A 20,382-nucleotide genomic window follows, 5' to 3' on the forward strand; every position below is an offset into this window, starting at 1 on the left:
AACATGCATTCTATCTGTAGGGCATATGGACAACACCACAATGTGATACCCAGTACAATGTTGTACATGTGTCACAACACCATTGTGTCAGGCATGCATGCATGTTAAAGAACATGTCAGCAGATTACATGCCAAGGTCACGTCAGCCATGTGTACTGTTATCCTGTTCTGGTCCACGTGGTGTATCACGGGGATGCATGCATACTACCATGATCGTGTGAATTGCATGGATAATGATATGACACCTGCCTGCTGTAGTGTGCATTCCAGGGGGTATGCTTACAAACACTATTGATGTCTGAGCTGCATGCTGTCAGCTGTATCACAAGCATGCTGCATGCCATCTGTCATCTCACATGCATGGTGTGTCATGTGTGTCAGTGTCAGTGTGTGTGTGTGTGTGTGTGTGTGTGTGTGTGTGTGTGTGTGTGTGTGTGTGTCAGTGTGTGTGTCTGTCAGTGTGTGTGTGTGTCTATTGTAATTTAGAGTATGTCTTTGCATTCACAGGTGATGTAGGTGCATTACCCCCCTGTGGTCCATCTGATAGTGTCCCCACAGATGCTAGCAGTGATGAACATATGCATGAGGTACAGGCAGGATGTCAGGGGCGGAATCTGTGCCAACGGTTGCCATCCCAGCTATGTCCCCCTCTTCCCCGCACACAGTTCAGCTGCCAACACATACCGCATCTACAGTGGCCATAGAGGAAGGCCAGTCAGCATTTGCTAGCGTTGAACAAGAATGTGTGGTGGCTACGGAAGGTGTGTCTCCACACCATGGTGGCAGTATACTGACTGCAGATGTGCCACACAGGCATGTGGCTGGTGCTGCCCGTAGGAGGACCTCTGGCAGACATGCAATTGCAGGACATAGTGCAGCAGCTGGGATCACCAGATGCATGTTCCAGACTGTAATGGCGGCACAGGCACATGCCGAACGGCAGAACAGAGAAGGGCAGAGGCTGCAGAGGGCTGCTATCAGTACCCTAAACAACAACATCCAGGCATTGGCAGGTGCTCAACAGCAGCTTGCTGATGTTCTGGACAGGCGATTGGGTGACATGGTCAGAATCCTCGACCGTGGCATGGCAGTCTGCGAGCGTGAGCTGTCTGTGCTGGAACATCTGGTAGGGGAGAGGCGTAGGACATATGGACATAGGCCAGCTACACCACCTAGTGCAGGTCAACATGAGTGTGCCACCTCACATAGCCGCTCCCATAGTGCCAGTAGCAGTAGCAGTGCAGCTGGTGCTGCGATGTCCACACCAGGTCACAGCAGGCCATGTGGATGTGGCCCTGAACATTCCCGGCGGGGACACGGTTCCAGTGGCCATATGTTGTCGGACAGTAGCCATTCTGTACCTCTGCCTGGTAGTGCCCGTGCAACCCCTGGCAGGCACAGGACACGTGGCCGTGTTTGGTCACAGTGAGCTGTACAACCTGGTCTGTACAATCTGGAGCTGTCCATAATACCCTTGTGTAGGCCTCACAAATGACAGAACTGTGTGCACACATACACGCACACAGCAAACACAACTGTAGGGCTCATCAACACCCACATGCATACGGAACAGACATGCCCATTGAAATCACTGGCCCTTACCCACACACATGATGTCATCCATTGGTGCAGCCTATGCCCCTGGCAAACAGTATCACCCTGTGCATATGATGAGGCCTGTACTGCATCCCTGTCATCCACACCATTGGTGCAGGGATATGCTCATATGGTCTGATGCACAGGGTGAACAGAATAGTGAGAGGTGTATGTAACATTATTTGTGTATGCATATTGCGGGATGTGTATGTTGTATTGGTCATGTGTGAATACTGAGATGTGAGAGGTGTATCTAACATAACCTGTGTATACATATTGAGGGATGTTGCATTGGACATGTGTGAATACTGGGAGATGTGTATGTGACATCAGTGGTGTGCTGTCAACATGCACCAGTCATACCATGTAGTCCAGGTGCAGCATGAATTGTGATATATTCACAGTATGTGTCTCGGTTACAACAGTAACAGCATGTTGGTAATGATGCCCTGGTTCCCTCCTATGGTACTGGCATGTGCCGACAGGTAACAGTGTTTGCAGTCCCCCATGTGTAACTGTGGAGTACTCACAGGCATGTATGGCAATATCAGCATGCTAAACGTACCCTTAACCTGACTGTTGGACAGTCGAACATGACACAGATGTCCGAACATGACACAGATGTCCGCACATATACTGCACCTGAAGCATGTGGTCAGTTGAACAGGCTACAGCGGACATAGATGTGGCATACATACCGGGAAACATTACAGGTGTGTTGACATGGTGCAGGGGTTGTACACAGCGGTCAGGCCAATGATGTTAGAGGCCACCTGATAGCATGAGGCCACACTGTGTAGCGGTATTACCCTGTCACAGTACAGGAACATGGCCACATTCACGGAGTCTACAGCACTATGACACACCCCATAGTGTTCAGGTGTGGACCCTTGCCTATGTGGTCATCACCCTCGCAGTACTTTGCACCCACATGACATGGCACATAGAAGGGACATGCACAGATAGCCAGTATGGCTGGGACCGATGGCATCAACAGGGTAGTGGACTGCATCACCATGAGGGGTTACTGATCCTGTTTCCACAGTATGGTAGCATACACCCTCACACCAAGCACCAGACAGCCATACATACATACATACAGACATGCACACACTGTGGTGACCAGATATGTATGTATGGATAGCCGATGTGTGTGATGCACCACGCCTGCCGACCTCATGCTTTCCACACTGCAGTATGTACAGATCTCTACAACGGTGTACAGGGATGTGTTACATCTGGGATGTAGTCCCCACCATCTGTGGCATGTGTGGTCACACAAGCAGACAGACATGGCAGTGCTGGGAATGATACACCTGCCATATGATGATCTGTTTGATAGACATGCAGCAGTACTGTCCGCAGTATGTGTACCAACGCTATGTCTGGCAATTGTGTGGCTATGTGCACACGGGAGGATGTCAGTGATACAGGTGTCACGTGACATACAGTTGGTTACACCTGACCGCTGTGTATGCGTTAAGTCATCACCATCAAGTAACAGTGACATAGCGTACTGTTTGCACATGGCATGGTAGGGTGGCGTGTGACACACCTGTGAGCCATCCCCGGCACACATACATCTACACAGGTGGATCACCACTTTATGTACACAGATCCCTCCATACGTGATGTACAACCAACTGTACTGTCTGTATGTCACCATATACAGGTGTCAGTGATGGGGCTGCATTGTGACTGCATGTTGTAGTTAGGCACAGCTGTGTTACCAACATCGGCCACTGCACATGCATGGTTGTTGCATGCACAGTACAGATTGTACATGTCTGTTGGTCCTACATGTGTCTCCTGTAGCCATGTTTGTATGCATTACCATTGGTGGACATGTGTGTTGACATACATAACACATGGACTGTGGTATGATATCACGGGTGTCATGGCCGACTACTACAGGGGAATGTGTCCTCCGTCAACATTGCTACCTGCTGTACTGTGAGCATTCAACAGACATGGGCACACCTTCTATTTGCGTGTGTATGATTGCTTAGGCCACTGTTCTGCACGGGGGACAGCAAAGGCTTAGCTATGTACATATATGTTGTGTGTGTGGTCCATGCACACATCCACTTCAATCACATGTTTGACATATCCAAACATATGTGTTCGTTGGTGTACAGCAACACTCATCTGTCACAGCTGTGTAAGACCCGGGGCCCCTGGTATGTCTTGAGCTGACCTGGTCATATATAGTGGTATACTTGCAATGCATAACACCTGTTGGAACCGTGTCAGTACATGTGTACCCTGTACAGTTGCTGTAGACCTCTGTACAGTCCACTGGTCATGTGTCACACGGTGTTGTGGTAATGTATGGCTGTGTACTGCTGCAGCAACGACATGGTGATGTCTCAAGGGCTACAGTGTAGACTGCGGTGTGTACGTCTGGGATCTGCACCTGTGACAGCTGTGACGGCAGCTGAATGTGTACTGGTCACTGCATGTGTGTGACCGCTCTGTGCGTGGGGACAGTTATACCTTACTGTGCCCTTCCGTGTGTAGACTCCGTCTGCATGCAAGACGGCCCTTTGCAACTGCTAAGTGTGTTAGCATGCCCAGTATGCTGTTGTGTAGATCGACACACATGACAGTCCCAACTGAGCCCTTGCGAGTTGAGACTCTGTCTGCATGCATGACGGCCCTTTGCAACTGCTAAGTGTGTGAGCATGCCCAATACACTGTTGTGTAGATGGACACACATGACAGTTCCAACTGAGCCCTTCTGTGTGTGGACTCCGTCTGCATGCAAGACGGCCCTTTGCAACTAAGTGTGTGAGCATGCCCAGTATGCCGTTGTGTAGATCGACACACAGTACAGTCCGAACGGACGTGTATTACTAAGCGTGTGGCCATGCCCAGTGACACCTTGTGTCGGTGATGTCCCTCTGCGCATGGCCGTTGACATCCTGTATAGCTATGGTAGTCATCCAGGCAACAGATGTCCATATTCAGCGTCATGATGGATGCCTACTGAGTACACACTGGTCGACTATCTTGAAGGGTGTACTGTCTGTGGGGCGTCCCGTGACTATGTCATGTTGTCGTGGTGCACCGTGAATCTTACTTTGCCACGATCACACCACTGCTGTGTGTTTCTCTACATGTACCACGGGACAATAATATGTCTGTATGCTTTCAGACTGATCACTCTCTATACAATCCCTGTCAGTATCCTTGTCAGTGGGGATGATGACACACACCTAGAAGTATGCCTCTGGGACGGCTGTGTTTAGTAATCTCGGTAGCGCATTCTGTAAATGCGTAATGCTGTAGTGTGTTAGGGTAGTTAGGTGCATGTTTGACTCCCAGCCCTGCCAAGTGTGTGTGTGTGTGTGTGTGTGTGTGTGTGTGTGTGTTTGCGCACATGCTCCCGACCCCCTGGGGACTCAGTCTTGCTTTTAGACGCCTCACACCACAGAAGTTTCCTACCGACGTCTTTTTCTTTGCGGATGATGACACGCACCTAGATGTCTGCCTCTGGGACTGCTGTGCTTAGTAATCTCAGTAGCGCATTCTGTAAATGTGTCATGCTGTAGTGTGTTAGGGAAGTTAGGTGGATGTTCGACTCCCAGCGCTGCCAAGTGTGTGTGTGTGTTTGTGTGTGTGTGTGTGTGTGTGTGTGTGTGTGTGTGTGTGTGTGTGTGTGTGTTTGCGCGCATACTTCCGTCCGCCTGGGGACTCAGTCTTGCTTTTAGACGCCTCACACCACAGAAGTTTCCTACCGAAGTCTTTGCGGATGATGACACGCACCTATATGTCTGCCTCTGGGACTGCTGTGCTTAGTAATCTCGGTAGCGCATTCTGTAAATGCGTCATGCTGTAGTGTGTTAGGGTAGTTAGGTGGATGTTCGACTCCCAGCCCTGCCATGTGTGTGTGTGTGTGTGTGTGTGTGTGTGTGTGTGTGTGTGTGTGTGTGTGTGTGTGTGTGTGTTTGCACGCATGCTCCCGTCCGCCTGGGGACTCAGTCTTACTTTTAGATGCCTCACACCACAGAAGTTTCCTACCGACGTCTTTGCCTTTGCGGATGATGACACGCACCTAGATGTCTGCCTCTGGGACTGCTGTGCTTAGTAATCTTAGTAGCGCATTCTGTAAATGCGTCATACTGTAGTGTGTTAGGGTAGTTAGGTGGATGTTCAACTCCCAGCCCTGCCAAGTGTGTGTGTGTGTGTGTGTGTGTGTGTGTGTGTGTGTGTGTGTGTGTGTGTTTGCATGCATGCTCCTGTCCGCCTGGGGACTCAGTCTTGCTTTTAGACGCCTCACACCACAGAAGTTTCCTACTGACGTCTTTGCCTTTGCGGATGATGACACGCACCTAGATGTCTGCCTCTGGGACTGCTGTGCTTAGTAATCTCGGTAGCACGTTCTGTAAATGCGCCATGCTGTAGTGTGTTAGGGTAGTTAGGTGGATGTCCGACTCCCAGCCCTGCCAAGTGTGTGTGTGTGTGTGTGTGTGTGTGTGTGTGTGTGTGTGTGTGTGTGTGTGTTTGCGCGCATGCTCCCGTCCGCCTGGGGACTCAGTCTTGCTTTTAGACGCCTCACACCACAGAAGTTTCCTACCGACATCTTTGCCTTTGCGGATGATGACACACACCTAGATGTCTGCCTCTGGGACTGCTGTGCTTAGTAATCTCAGTAGCACATTCTGTAAATGCATCATGCTGTAGTGTGTTAGGGTAGTTAGGTAGATGTTTGACTCCCAGCCCTGCCAAGTGTGTGTGTGTGTGTGTGTGTGTGTGTGTGTGTGTGTGTTTGCGCACATGCTCCCGTCCGCCTGGGACTCAGTCTTGCTTTTAGACACCTCACACCACAGAAGTTTCCTACCGACATCTTTGCCTTTGCGGATGATGACACGCACCTAGATGTCTGCCTCTGCGACTGCTGTGCTTAGTAATCTCGGTAGCACATTCTGTAAATGAGTCGTGCTGTAGTTTGTTAGGGTAGTTAGGTGGATGTTCGACTCCCAGCCCTGCCAAGTGTGTGTGTGTGTGTGTGTGTGTGTGTGTGTGTTACCAGCTGCATGACAACAGTACATTGCTTTTACAGTATTCACTCTCCATAACATCTGTACGGCGTCTTTGCCTTTGATGCTGTTGTCTGCAGGCTAGACATCTGCCTGTGTGAATCATGTGATCCACTGATCACGGTAGCGCGTTCTGTAACTGCGTAATGCTGTTATGTGGTACAGTGGTTACGTTTGTGTTCTGCTCCCAACCCTGCCATGTGTGTGTGTGTATATGTATCTATCTACATATATATATATATATATATATATATATATATATATATATATATATATATATATAATGTATATTTATAGATATGTATGTTGGGATTATCACTCTTGAATGTGCTGCATTATCTGTACGTGAGCACCTTGGATGTATGTACATCTGCTATGGCTCTGTGATAGTGCACATACTGTGTGCTGTAGTGATCGTGGGTTATACATGTGTAGTGACCTTTTATTGTGTTGCTGGGTATTACACGGGCATTGGAAACAATGTTAGTACAGCACCTTTGAATGGTCGTATGCAGATCTTGGCAACAGTCAGCAGTGGTTATTACATTGGAGTGTGAGTATGGCTCATATCCATCTGTAGTAACAGACAATTCTATGCACCGCAGGTTAACATTACAGACTCACGTTTATCCACAGGTTGTGGTACAGATCCCAGGACTGTATGTGTATACACTGACAGGTGCAGGACTGGGTTGTGTTGGATGCATGGAGGGGTGTCCATGGCCAGTAATGGGGATCTCTACAGCTTGGCAGGTACGGTCTTTGACTGTCCCACAACCTCCTGTATATGGCTGACACATGCTGTACCTGTGTTTATGCAGACACACACACTTACCACAAACAGCTACGGCTATCACATACACAAACCCATTGCACCACCATTGGGCCATGCAATAACCGTTGTCCCTCACACACACCTACGTGTACATTGGATGGCTCAATGACAGCTCTGGAAATGTTAACACCACACCCTGTGCATATGATGTCACCTGTGCCACCACCTGTGATGTGTAACATTGATGCAGGATCTGACTAACCTGGTGCTGCTGCACACGGTGGCTTTATTCCACTGTATTGATGTTAGCATGCTGTTAACACACAGTGTGTTACTTCCAGGTGTATATCACCAGGCATGATGCACTGCAGCTATGACCATCACTGTAGCATAGTTTACAGCACTGTTATTTCTAATGATGTATTCTCCATCCATGTGCCATTTCACTGATGTGTGTAGTATTGGCAACTTGTGTGTCTGTGTGTGCAGTACGTGTGTGATGTGTATAGTACACATGTATACATGCTTACAAACGCATACATGACATTACACGGGCTTCACCATTCATACACTAGCTTACTCATTCTTCCACACTCCACACGCGCACACAGGCTTACACGTGCGCAAACATGATTACTCGGGCTTACTGGCGTGCACAGGGGCAGACACACTGTGGGCAGGTTTGCAGGTCACATTGGTGGTATCCATGGCGTACACCGTCAGTCTCCTGACGTTCCCTAGGATAGCTCATGACACGCCTCTTCCACTGAGTACTGACAGCACACATGTGACACTGCTCCGGTGAGGTTACACTGTTTTATACATACACACTCATGTTGTCACCTATCTTCTACTCTAATAGTCCCCTTAACCTACACTACACAGTAGAGGCTTGGCCCATATGGCATAACATGTTGTGATTCACTATCCTCAGCCTGACTTGCCTCACATTGCCTACCAATGCTTCGTTACATCTGTGACAGAGCGCTTCCACACATAAGAATCAGTACGCAGTAGCCATGTTGTCTCCAGCTTGCCATTCATCTGCATGGCGTACTAACATCTAACTAAACCTACATTTTGTATGTATATTATACATATGTCTTGTTTTGAAGTGCAGCACGTTCTCATGGCGCTGCGCTACTCTTCCATACCAGGGATCGGGGGAGGACAACTACTGGTTTACTGATATCCAATGGACAAAGCTGCCACTGGCCTTGGACTTGGACATTGGCATGCTTCTTCGACTGTATTCATACTGTATTTGCTGCTGTCATTGCTCCGTTTAGCAACGTGCAGAACGTTAGTCGCATAACATCCGGGTACATTTCTGCACATAACTCTGCTCTTGCACGGACAGCGTACTGTTTCATGTATCGCATAATTACATAATTTGCATAGCTTACACATACAAATGGGGTATGTTGCAAATCCCAACATTGTCCGTGCAATGTTCATGTTACGGGCGGTCTTGCACGCCCCTACGGGTGTTTGCTGAATAGCCTGGCAGTCATCTTTCCTTGCTGTACTCTCACTCAATCCATACACGCTGGAGGCGTCGTGTATCATGGCCTAGGCTTTGCTGTGTGCTATGTCTATTTGTGGTGTATGCATGGCTGTGAGTATGTCCCACTGTCATCATTGGTAAAGGTGACGCCCTATAGGTACTTCATGTAGACAGCTGTGTCAGTTGACATGTCAGCACATACCTGCGGCCAATACTGAACTTCCTACTGCAGCGCTTTTCATACCTTCTGAGTTATCTTGCGGTCGATAATGCTGTTTCCTCAGACATGTATCTGTTTCTGATCATACCTATCAACCTCCTAGAGCAAAACATCTGTACAAAGCCTAACATGATGGGGGGACATATAGGGGAAGATTGTACATATTGCTCTTACAAACGTAGACAGTTGACAGTATAATAGGTTTTGTATTACTATGACCTTTCTGAGGGATTTGGGGTCTGAAACTCATATGTTTATCATTATTTAATGACGTCAGTTCTCAGGTATTTGGCAGACAGGTACAGATTGTAAGAACACACCACACATATGAGGCATACATCTGCACATTCGTACAGTTGCGAGGTATGTTTCTGATACTGTAAATCATGTTTCTTACACCAATACACACAATACATGGTGCCATCACAGGCCAGTTGCCATTACATTCCTGTTGCAGGACACACCCACCCAGAGGGTTATATTCCTCACACAGGCCAACAGGTGCTTATCCACACTTATTATTCTATCATGTACCTTATGTGTACGTCGGTATTTGCGCTTTCTGTCAGTGGCAGAGCTCACGTAAGAGTATGGGGGACTGGACACCGTATCGGTGACACTGCATGACACCCTGAGGGACACGTGTCTTTTGAGTCTATTAACCTTCCACATTGACTTTCACAGGGCATACGTTGTCATTCCCATTTGTGGAAGTACATGCTTTTGACTTGTACAGTTTTGTCATTTGTCCTGACGTCTTTCTTCTCACCTGACCACCTAGTATCACTAGTTCTGTACATTTACGTAGGACTGGTTACCTTCATACCTTTCACCTGTGCACATTATGGGTAGACGCCCCGAGGCTTGACCTATGATTCTGTTACATTTGTCATGATAATGTGCCTTTCTGGTAGATTGCTGGCAAGGCATGACGGACTGTGCGGTTAGGTAATCATGACTGATATTTCTTTTTCATGATTACTAACTCTCATAACATTCGTATTCCTGACTACGCAATTATTCTATCAACGTTCTGACTTTGTCTGGGGTATATTTAATATAGTCCGTATTTGTCTTTTGTGTACTATGCCTTAGTCCAGCTGTCTTATTCTGACATTTTGGCAGGTATGGTTACCATCTTGGTCGTACGCATGTCCATCTATGATAATCGCGTACATGACACTGATATAGGTCCCTATGTCTTCCCCCAATGGTTTACACAATATCCAGTAGATGGGTTGCACCTTTTTGGAGGATATAGGCGTGTGCTATACCCACATAGGTATATTGATCACTCCCATGATGCGTACCTAATAGATTTGTGCCAACCAACACGTTGGCCCATTTCTGCATAAACATGATTTCCATACCCGACACCCCTCCACAGTACCCATTAGACATGTTTAATGTGAGCGATAATAAAATGTGAGGACACTTCCGAGCACTCCCCACTCTGCGGATATCAGGTTGTACGTCATACATTCTATCGACCCATGTGTTATTACCCTTGCACCTGCTACTGTTGCATGTACACCTATATCGTAGTTGCACTTGTGACGTCTTTTGCATCAATGACGGTTCGCCCTTCGTACAGGATCAATTTTTGGGGTCCTGCACAGGACACCTATATTCATGTTTAACGTGTAGAACTTGCAGGCCCTGTCACACTGGTACTTTCCGGGCAATGGTTTGGAAAGCATCGGTGTATTTTCCTTTCATGCATATCTGTCTGTCTATCCATAATAGCTATACCGTTACCTATTTATGTACATGTGATATATGTACAGGTACATATGTTTGTTGTGTATATATCTATTCATGTATCGTGTGTGTATAGATATATATATATATATATGTACATATATACATATGTCTGTACATTCCTCATCTCACAATTTGCTTTGGTTTATGTCTGTGGACATTTGTGTATATATATCTCCATATCATACCTTCCAACTGTACAGATTTCCGCTGCATGATCAGCTGTTTGCCTCTTATCTTTGGTCCGTTTTTCATAACCTTGTGTCTATCTGGCAAGTTACTGGGATATCATGTAAGACTGACATTGGCAAATAATGACAAACATTTCAGGTTACGACTTCATACCCTTCAGAGAATCCATGCTAGTGACACACCTGTTATTCTATCCACTTTCTATGTTTGTTAGGCCAATATCTGAGGATTGTCCCTATTTGTACCAGTTGTTGTCATGGCTTTGTCCGGTTTCGTACTTTAAGAGGTTAACAGGTATGAGCCATGTACATAGAACGTGGGGAAAACACCATTCATTTTCTATTCTGTGAGCGGATTACACACGCGCAAGCGCACTTGCATATCCGTATTGTGGGTTACATATGTTTCATAGATAATTGTGCTTACGTGAACTTTCATAATTCTGACCGTAACAGTTACATATCTGTATTCTGGTTTACGGACTGCTGCAAAACACATGTTCACCTTTACATATTTAAATGTGTGTACAGCACGAACGCATTCATTACACTTTCAAGTTTTATGTTCAGTGGTCGTAGGTCAACCGGGACTGCATTCACGTTGGCCGGATGCCCGAACCACTATTCTATTGGTGTTCTCCCTCATTGATATGCATACCCATAGTACTTAGCTACATCAACATACGCCTCACTGCTTCACCTACAACACAGGCATCCATTCTCCTGCTGGGAAAAACGCGGTACTACATATTACACATTCCCTATTGCCTACTGCTGTGGACTCCGGCTGCATTGTTAATCACTCTGAGGATATGCAGAACACCAAGGCATATAGTCCAGCCACATACAGATCTTTGATTGTCAGGGTGTTCATGTAGTGATCTGGGTTTAGGCTTGTCCACCTGGTGAATGGAACTTCCCTGGCCAAGTTCAAATGTCAGACGAAGCATATGGACAGGTATTATCTCCCTATTTTGACGTATTACCTTTGTTTATAGATACAGGTGTTTGACCACCTGTCAGCAGCTTATTCTGTTGGCAATACATATTATGGGTGGGGTTGTTACAGTCCATACTCCACGGTGAGGGTTGTTCCATTCACATTTGACTATTACCTGTATACACTCATACGGGGATTATTATTTTTGGACATGAAATGACTGCAGGTATGCAGTTGTGCATTACACAAGTGTGAAAGGTTGTTACTGTAAATATGTACGGACCATACCTCTCAACCTCTTAGAGCACCAAACCTACATGATGGGGGGACAATTAGGGACACATTTTAACGATTGCTCTTACAAACTTAGAACGTTGATAGAATACTAGGTTTTGCATTTGCATGACTTTTCTGAAAGTTGTGGAGTCTTAAACTCAGGATATTTCTCATTATTTAGTGACGTCAATCCTCAGCTATTTACCACACTGGTGCAGATTGTCGGAGGCACACATCAACACTATGGGGTGAACCTCTGGTCATTCTTAGGGTTGCCACCTTTTCAAATGCCCAAAGTGGGACATGTTCTGTGGAGATGTCAGATTTTCCAGGACAAAACATACCTACAGCCGTGCATAGTACAGCACTTTAACCTTTTTTGTACATATAATAGCGTATTCTAGTAACATTTGAATTGCTTATGCTACTTCATATAACATATAGAAGTTTCATATATAAGATAACTGTTTTATGCGACTATTAAAGAAAATTAGGAATTAACTTTGTCCTAAACTCTCAGGACATTTGCTATGTCTTGATTTTTTTTCACAGGACACAAGTGCCTACAGAGGGACTGTTACTCGCAAAGTGGGACAGGTGGTGACCCTAGTCATTCTGCGAATATCCGGACAGTTGAGTGGTATGGCATGGACCTCTGTAATACACTGTTGTGTTCTGGCACAGCAGTAGCTCAGCATTAAAGACTGCAGTCGGAACGTGCTGAGAGACAGTTGGGTTTCAGACTTCATACTCCAGACATTAATGCCAATGTGCAAACTGTTATTCTATCAAATGTCTATGTTTCTAAGAGCTAGCTTTACAGATTGTCCCTGTTTTTGGACCTTTGTCTCACTTATATTCATGGCTCTGTCCAGATATCTTGCTCACACAGGTTGACAGGTATGGTCGGTCACGACTGCACACAGTCAGTGTCCCTCACACTTGATCAGGGTTGACCTGTTTACGTCCGTGTCTTCCTCACCCTCATGCCGTTTTCCACTTTGCAAATGTGTGCATTATATTCTCCCTCCTATTCGTGTCTGGACACATGCATCACGGGAAGGTATTTTATCCTGGGTGGTAGGTTATGCATGCCCACTTAGGGAGGGACAGTGTAATGGCCCTCCACTGCACGTTCTGACTTGTGTCCAGATATCTACTGGATTGGACATCTAGGGTTGCCACCTTTTCAAATGGTCAAAGTGGGACATTTTTGGTACAAACATCAGATTTTACACGCCGACACATACCCACAGTCAGTACAATGGTTAGAACCTAACTTTTTCACCTAAACAAAAGCTTATTCTTGTAGCATTTTAGTTGCTTATTCTGTTTCTTATAACATTTAGGTATTTAGATACAGAATAACTGTTTTATGAAACTATTACATAAAATATAGGAAATAATTTTGTCCTAAAATCTCAGGACATTTGCCATTTTTACAATTTTTTGTCAGGACATAACTGCCCAAAGAGGGACTGTCCCTCTCAAATTGGGACAGGTGGTAACCCTATGGACATCATGTCGTCATACCCATTCTGCTATTTACACAAGTTGGTTATCCCATGAGGGATATCCCAAAAATCGGACTAGACCAAAACAAGTTAGAAAATGAAGATTTTTCTGGCTTCACGAAAACGTGCAGGGGGTTTTACATGCAGGGGATACATGGTTTGCAATCCTGTCACTGCCTAGGGTGACAATACCTACTACATATGCATAGGGGTCACTGTGTGTAGCTGTGTCTGCAACAAACCAGTGGACCAAGTACGGCTGTATTTGGTGAACGTTCTGGTATGATGGCAGGTTGTGTGTTGTGGAGGGTATGCTGGGTAGGCCATTATGCATCTAGGTGTGTTGCATTTGTTATGGCCAGTTCCATCAGGACCCATCTGTGGGTATGTGACTGTGACGTATCTATACATTTTTCTCACACATTTCCATATGCATATGTTTGTGGGATTGTGTTTTACACTATGGCCTGTCTGCTTGACTTGCAGCTGTTTTTACATGTGGTTGTGTTTCTTTCCACTTCACCCGCTGCCCCCTCGTACACCTCCGGTTCACCTTTTCTGCATACGACACAGTATCACCTTTGAGGAATTTACCATTAAACACCCACCCCTCACACGTGGATTCCTCACACCCCATAGAGCACTAGGTTGGTTGTTGGCCCATGACATGGCCAGAGGTACACATTCAGTACCCTACATGTGTCGGGTACCTTTATGGTTGTGTAGACTACCCTGCCATGTTTGCTTTCCACATGCTATAACTCACGCACACAGGTACACGGCCATACTTCACTTTCATTACTTGGTTGGTGTATCCGGGTACTACCCATTCGACTGTGTCACATACACGTTCGGATTATACAGCTGTCTTCCGGATTTTGCCAGCCTGTTGTACTCATTGGTAGGATGGCACCTTTTCCTATGTCCAAGCTATTCCTTACACATGTCCGACTGTTGTGGACAATGCCTCCCCACAGTCGACGGTTGTGTTTCCACCTTTTCAATTGGCCACAGTGTGACATAGGGTTACCACCTGTCCCACTTTGCGAGGGACAGTCCCTCTTTGGGCAGTTGTGTCCTGACATGCAATTGTAAACATGGCAAATGTCCTGCGATTTTATGACAAAATTATTTCTTATATTTTATGTAATAGTTGCATTAAACAGTTATTCTGTATCTGAAATACCTACATGTTATGAGAAACAGAATAAGCAACTAAAATTTTACAAGACTACGCTTTTCTGTAAGCAAAACAGTTACGTTCTGTCCTTTGTACTGGCCATGGGTATGTGTCGGCCTGTAAATTCTGATGTTTGCACCAAACATGTCCCACTTTGGCCATTTGAAAAGGTGGCAAACCTACTGTGACATTTGCGGTGAACACAGCATATTTTACAGGCCGACACATACTCACGGTCAGTTCGGCAGATAGAACTTACAATTCTTGCCTATATCTAAGCTTATTCTTGTAGCATTTCCGTATCTTATTCTGTTTGTTATGACATTTATGTAATATACGTTCAGTGAAATATATTTAATGCAACTATTGCATGACGTCTACGGAGGAATTATGTCCTATATTCTCTGGACATATGCCAGTTTTACATGTTTGTGTTAGGACACATCTTCCCACAGCGGGACTGTCGCTCGCAAAGTGGGACAGGTGGTAATCTTGGTCGACGGTACGGATCATACTGTTCCTTTCGGCCTACATGTGTCCGTATTGTTATGGCTGTTTATATGCTCCTTCTGTTTCGTTTACATGCGTATGCTATTTCCTATCACATTTGATATGTGAAATACGGACATACATTTTGTATGTGACTATTACATGACGTGTGGGATATGATTCAAACATATGGTCACTACATATATCTACATTTCTCCTCGTGTAATTTGTTATGGACACATCTGCACAGCTATGTTCCCTCCCTCACATTATGGGTCGGCTGGTGACCCTCTCCGTTGGACTGTACGTACCTACTGGAGGCGCTGTAATATATGCTACATTTCACTTCCACATGGTATAGCTATCAACACTATGTTGGACTACGGGCACACGGTTTTCATGTAATTTGTTCAAGGGTAGGGACCCATTATTCCCTACCGTGCATTTGTGTTTGATTCTTCATTTTCTGTTCACAGGGACTATGCTTTGCATACGTTTCAGTATCCGTGGACACTGATAGGTACTATTACTATTGCTGGTGGAATATAATATTCAGCAGTTTAGGTTGCTCCTCGACGGCCGACATTGACATGCCTCCCTGCGCAACTTCGATACGCCCCTTGCACTCGCGCACGTTTCCTATGCACCTGGCTGTGGCGGCTGCACGCCTTCATTAATATGCATATGGCACAACTACTCCATATATACGCTGCACGGCCGGCGCAAGCCTTATGCCGGCCTTGCGCCGAGCTTCATGAATCCGGGGGAATATTTTTGTCTTGTCTTCATTAAATTTTAAACCCGATACATTTTGAAATTCTTTAATGATACTGAAAAGAATATTAAGCGAGTTAGAGTTTTCTTCTAATGTAAGTGGAATATCATCAGCAAATAGTAATAATTTTGAATTTAGACTATTTCCAAATTGTAATCCGATAATTTCTGAATTCTCTCTAATGTAATTTGCAAAGGGTTCCATAACCAGTGTAAACAGTAACAGAGGACATGCCTGTTTTGTGCCCTTTGTAATAGGATTAGATTGTGATAAATATGTGCCAATTTTTATATAAGCTAATGATTTTTCATAAAGATTCTTAATAAGAGATTGAAATTCTATTGGAAAGTTTGCCTCATGTAATACTAGTAATAGATAATTCCAACTAACTGTGTCAAAGGCAATGTTAATGTCTAAGCCTATCAACGTTAACTTTTCCTTAATATTATTAGTATAGTCTGTGATGGTTAATATTCTTTTAATATTATCATAAGTCCAGGCATGTATTCTCAGCATACTGGTGGCATCAAAACTTTCAGCTTGATATTGCACCTGCATGATAATCAGCAAATTCCAGTTCTTAAAATAAGTTTTGTAGATGTGAAATAATAATGAGTGTATAACAGTTAAACTTCATCTTAATTGCTGTGTGTTGTGAATTTAACATAAAATGTATATACGCTGGTGATAATTGACTTTGCACCCAAATTTATTGAAATTATACCCTTGCAAAGAGCAAAAGCCAAAGTGATTTCCAAAGTAAAGGAAAGCAAAGTAATTCCCAGAATTATAGAGCCCTTGTCACTGAAATAAACAAACAACTCAGAAACTTCATAAAATTCACCTAACCATGACAGGGCGCCACAGAATACATCTGTAGAGAATTGTCAGAAGTATAGCCAAATATGTGCACACATTGTTGTCTTCCCATTAATCAATTAGGTATTCACTGATCTACAGTGGATATCAAAAGTGTACACACACCTGTTAACATGCCAGGTTTTTGTGATATAAAAAATGAAACCACAATAAATCATTTCAAAACTTTTCCCACCTTTAATGTGACCCATAACCTGTACAATTCAATTGAAAAACAAACAAATCTGTTAGGGGGAAAATATAAAACATAAAAAATGTACAATAAGCTTGTTGCATAAGTGCACACACCATACCTCTCAACCATACCAAATTACTTGGTGTTTTTCTGAGTTTTGAGGTCCAGATGAAGGGGTGCCACAATTCCCAAGTGGCACCCCTTCATTTCCGATTTTTTTCTTTTGGTTTTATTTAATTTTTGAATATCGACCTGTCGGAGCTGACGTCATCACGTGCACAATGACATCATCCCCGTCAGGGCTATCAGCCAGTCAGAATTGAGCTCAAGTTGCTTGCAGTCATTTCTGACTGCAAATGCGAGCGGGAACAGCAGTTTTGAAGTGTGTTATTGGCAGCACTCATCTCGGGGAAAGTGCAGTTTTGGATTTCTAGGAAAGTGAACTGGATTATTATTTCTGGCTGCAAATGTGAGTGGGAACAGCAGTTTTGAAGTGGATTATTGGCAGCAGCACTCGTTTCATTTGGGGGAAAGTGCAGATTTGGATTGCAGCACTCGTTTTGTGGATTATTGGACTCAAGTAAGATGTGTGTGTGTGTGTGTGTGTGTGTGTGTGTGTGTGTGTGTGTGTGTGTGTGTGTGTGTGTGTGTGTGTGTGTGAATGCCCTCATGTAATACACCTGGTGGCTAGAGGCATTCAGGCTCAAACCCTGTACCTTTAGTACAAGGTAAAAAGAGCCTAAAGTCTCTATCCACCATAATTTCTGAGCTTTGTCCAGGTTTTTTTGTGCTAAGAGTCTAGAGCTATGGTGAGTGAGAAGTGAGAACTGAATTTGTATTCCCCCATTATTGGCTTTGTCCAGGTTTTTTGTGCTAAGAGTTTGAGAGCTATGGTGAGAAGTGAGAACTGAATTCTCTAAATGATAGGCATTACGTTTCAGTCTTCCTAATTTTTAGGGAACTGCTGATTTGGCATAGTGGTATGTTGCTCTGACTGTAGTGCATAGGGTCCTGGGTTCAAGACTTGCCAGTGAACTGCATGGTGGTAACACAACATTTTATTATAGCAATTTTCCAAAATTATACAAGCAATGTTTAAAATGTGTCCCTGGTAAGTCTCTAGCCACCACCACTTGTGAGCTTTGTCCAGGTGTTTTGTTCTAACAGCTGAGAGCTATGGTGAGAAGTAAGAACTGAATTTGTATTCCCCCATTATTGGCATTGTTGGTCCAGGTTTTTTGTGCTAAGAAGTTGAGAGCTATGTTGAGAATTGAGAAGTGAATTCACTAAATGATAGCTATTAAGTTTCAATCTTCCTTTTTTTCAGGAAACTGATGATTTTGCATAGTGGTATGTTGCTCTGACTGTAGTGCATAGAGTCCGGTATTCAAGACTTGCCAGTGACATGCATGGTGGTAACACATTTTATTCTAGCAACTTTCCGAAATTATACAAGCAATGTTTAAAATGTGTCCCTGGTTTTTGACCTTTTGCCCCCCCCCCAAAAAAAAAACTGAAGTTGAAAATAAGTGCAAGAAGCTGTGCAAGATGCGTATGGCTTACACTACTGTCATTATATTTATAGTGTGGGTGTGGAAGTAGACTTTTATAATGGAAATGTTCTGAATTGGGCAGTTTTGTCATTATTGGTTCATGCATTTTGTTTCATTGCCTGCAGTGCAGCCTACTGGAAAAATGTTCAAACACTAAATTTAAAATGTGCTCTGTCTAACCAGTGTGCTGTATTATACAAGGAATATAATTTAATAAAGTCAGGAAGGTATATCAAAGAAAAGAACACATGTATGTTTCTTGTTTTCTGTGCAAGGGGCCAATGATTTGAAAACAGCCCAAAGGTAATCTTTATCCACCACTGGCCAGATGCATTTTCTTTGGATGTGGTGTGTGGGTTTCACTGCTATTTCAATGAATGTGAGTTTCAGGGGCAGAGAAGTTTTAATGCCAAGTCTATTTTCATTGTGAGACAGTATTGCTTTGTTTAGCAGATGTCTTAGTGTTTGTGCATTGCTGTGCTGCAAAATGAAAAATAATAAAATCCAAATAATCATTGTAAAAGTAAAGCAGTATGCACACATTAGTGTTTATGGTAAATGGGGAGAAATCGCCAGGTAATGGGAAATTGGAGTGGCTGCAGGGGGACTCTGGTGCCTCATTTTGGTTGTCTGTTCTTCCATTTGCATTTGAAAGATGGTATCCCACAATTCCATTAGAGTGGGTGGGGTTGTGTAATTATATATGCAAATTGGATGTTAATCAGCATACAGATTTGTACTTATTTTTCATGGGCCTTGTCCAGGTTTTTAATGTTTCCAGGTTGAGAGGTATGGTACACACCCTTAAATTAATACTTTGTTGAAGCACCTTTTGATTTAATTACAGCATTCATTCTGTCTTAAAGCATATGACACCTAGGCTCATATCAGCCTATTTAGAAAGTATGCCTGTCAGAACACATGGTTATTTTAACTGAAATATGTTTAATTTGAGCTCAACTTTCAAAGATTAAAAATAGCTACAAAGAAACGTAGTATGACCCCAGCAGGCATTCTGTTTGGAAGTGAAATCTTTAGCATTAATAACAGCAACAGGTATGTTATTATTTATTTTAAACCCTTTGGTTGTGTGTTTCCAAGTACCAGAGCTCATGAATGTTGTGATGTATGGCTGATTAACATTAGAATAGAAATTAAATGGTTGATACACAGACAGACTGTCTTTTCTTTGAGTGTGTGGTTTACCTAAATATTCAGCTAAGCAGACTATAGAAAGCTGCAGTATTCTGATTGGGCAGAATTCCTAAGAATGCTAGCACAAACTAAAGTATCAGAAGTTTTAAGAGGAGGTCAGATTAACTAAGTATACCAGCAGATCTCTCTATTAATAGGAGCGAACAATGGTTCACTACTTCCCTCTATATAATGTGCATAGCAGGGCACAGATTTGAGCATAGGTGGTAGAGGGTGGGCAAGTTGAATGACAAGATTGAGCTTGATGAGAATTATTCCATCCATCAAGCAGAACTTTTCCATAAGAGGTCAATT

The 20,382-nt window shown here is 44.2% G+C and overlaps 1 protein-coding gene across 1 annotated transcript in view; it reads left to right on the forward strand.

Annotated features, from left to right (window-relative positions):
* The window catches only part of ADCY1 (adenylate cyclase 1), a 1,911,278-nt gene that overhangs the window by 1,672,366 nt on the left and 218,530 nt on the right, over positions 1-20,382 (forward strand). The gene's annotated exons all lie outside the window — the stretch shown is intronic.

Source organism: Protopterus annectens, chromosome 3.part0, assembly GCF_019279795.1.
Source record: "Protopterus annectens isolate FY-2018-M chromosome 3.part0, PAN1.0, whole genome shotgun sequence".
Classification (NCBI taxonomy): domain Eukaryota; kingdom Metazoa; phylum Chordata; order Ceratodontiformes; family Protopteridae; genus Protopterus; species Protopterus annectens.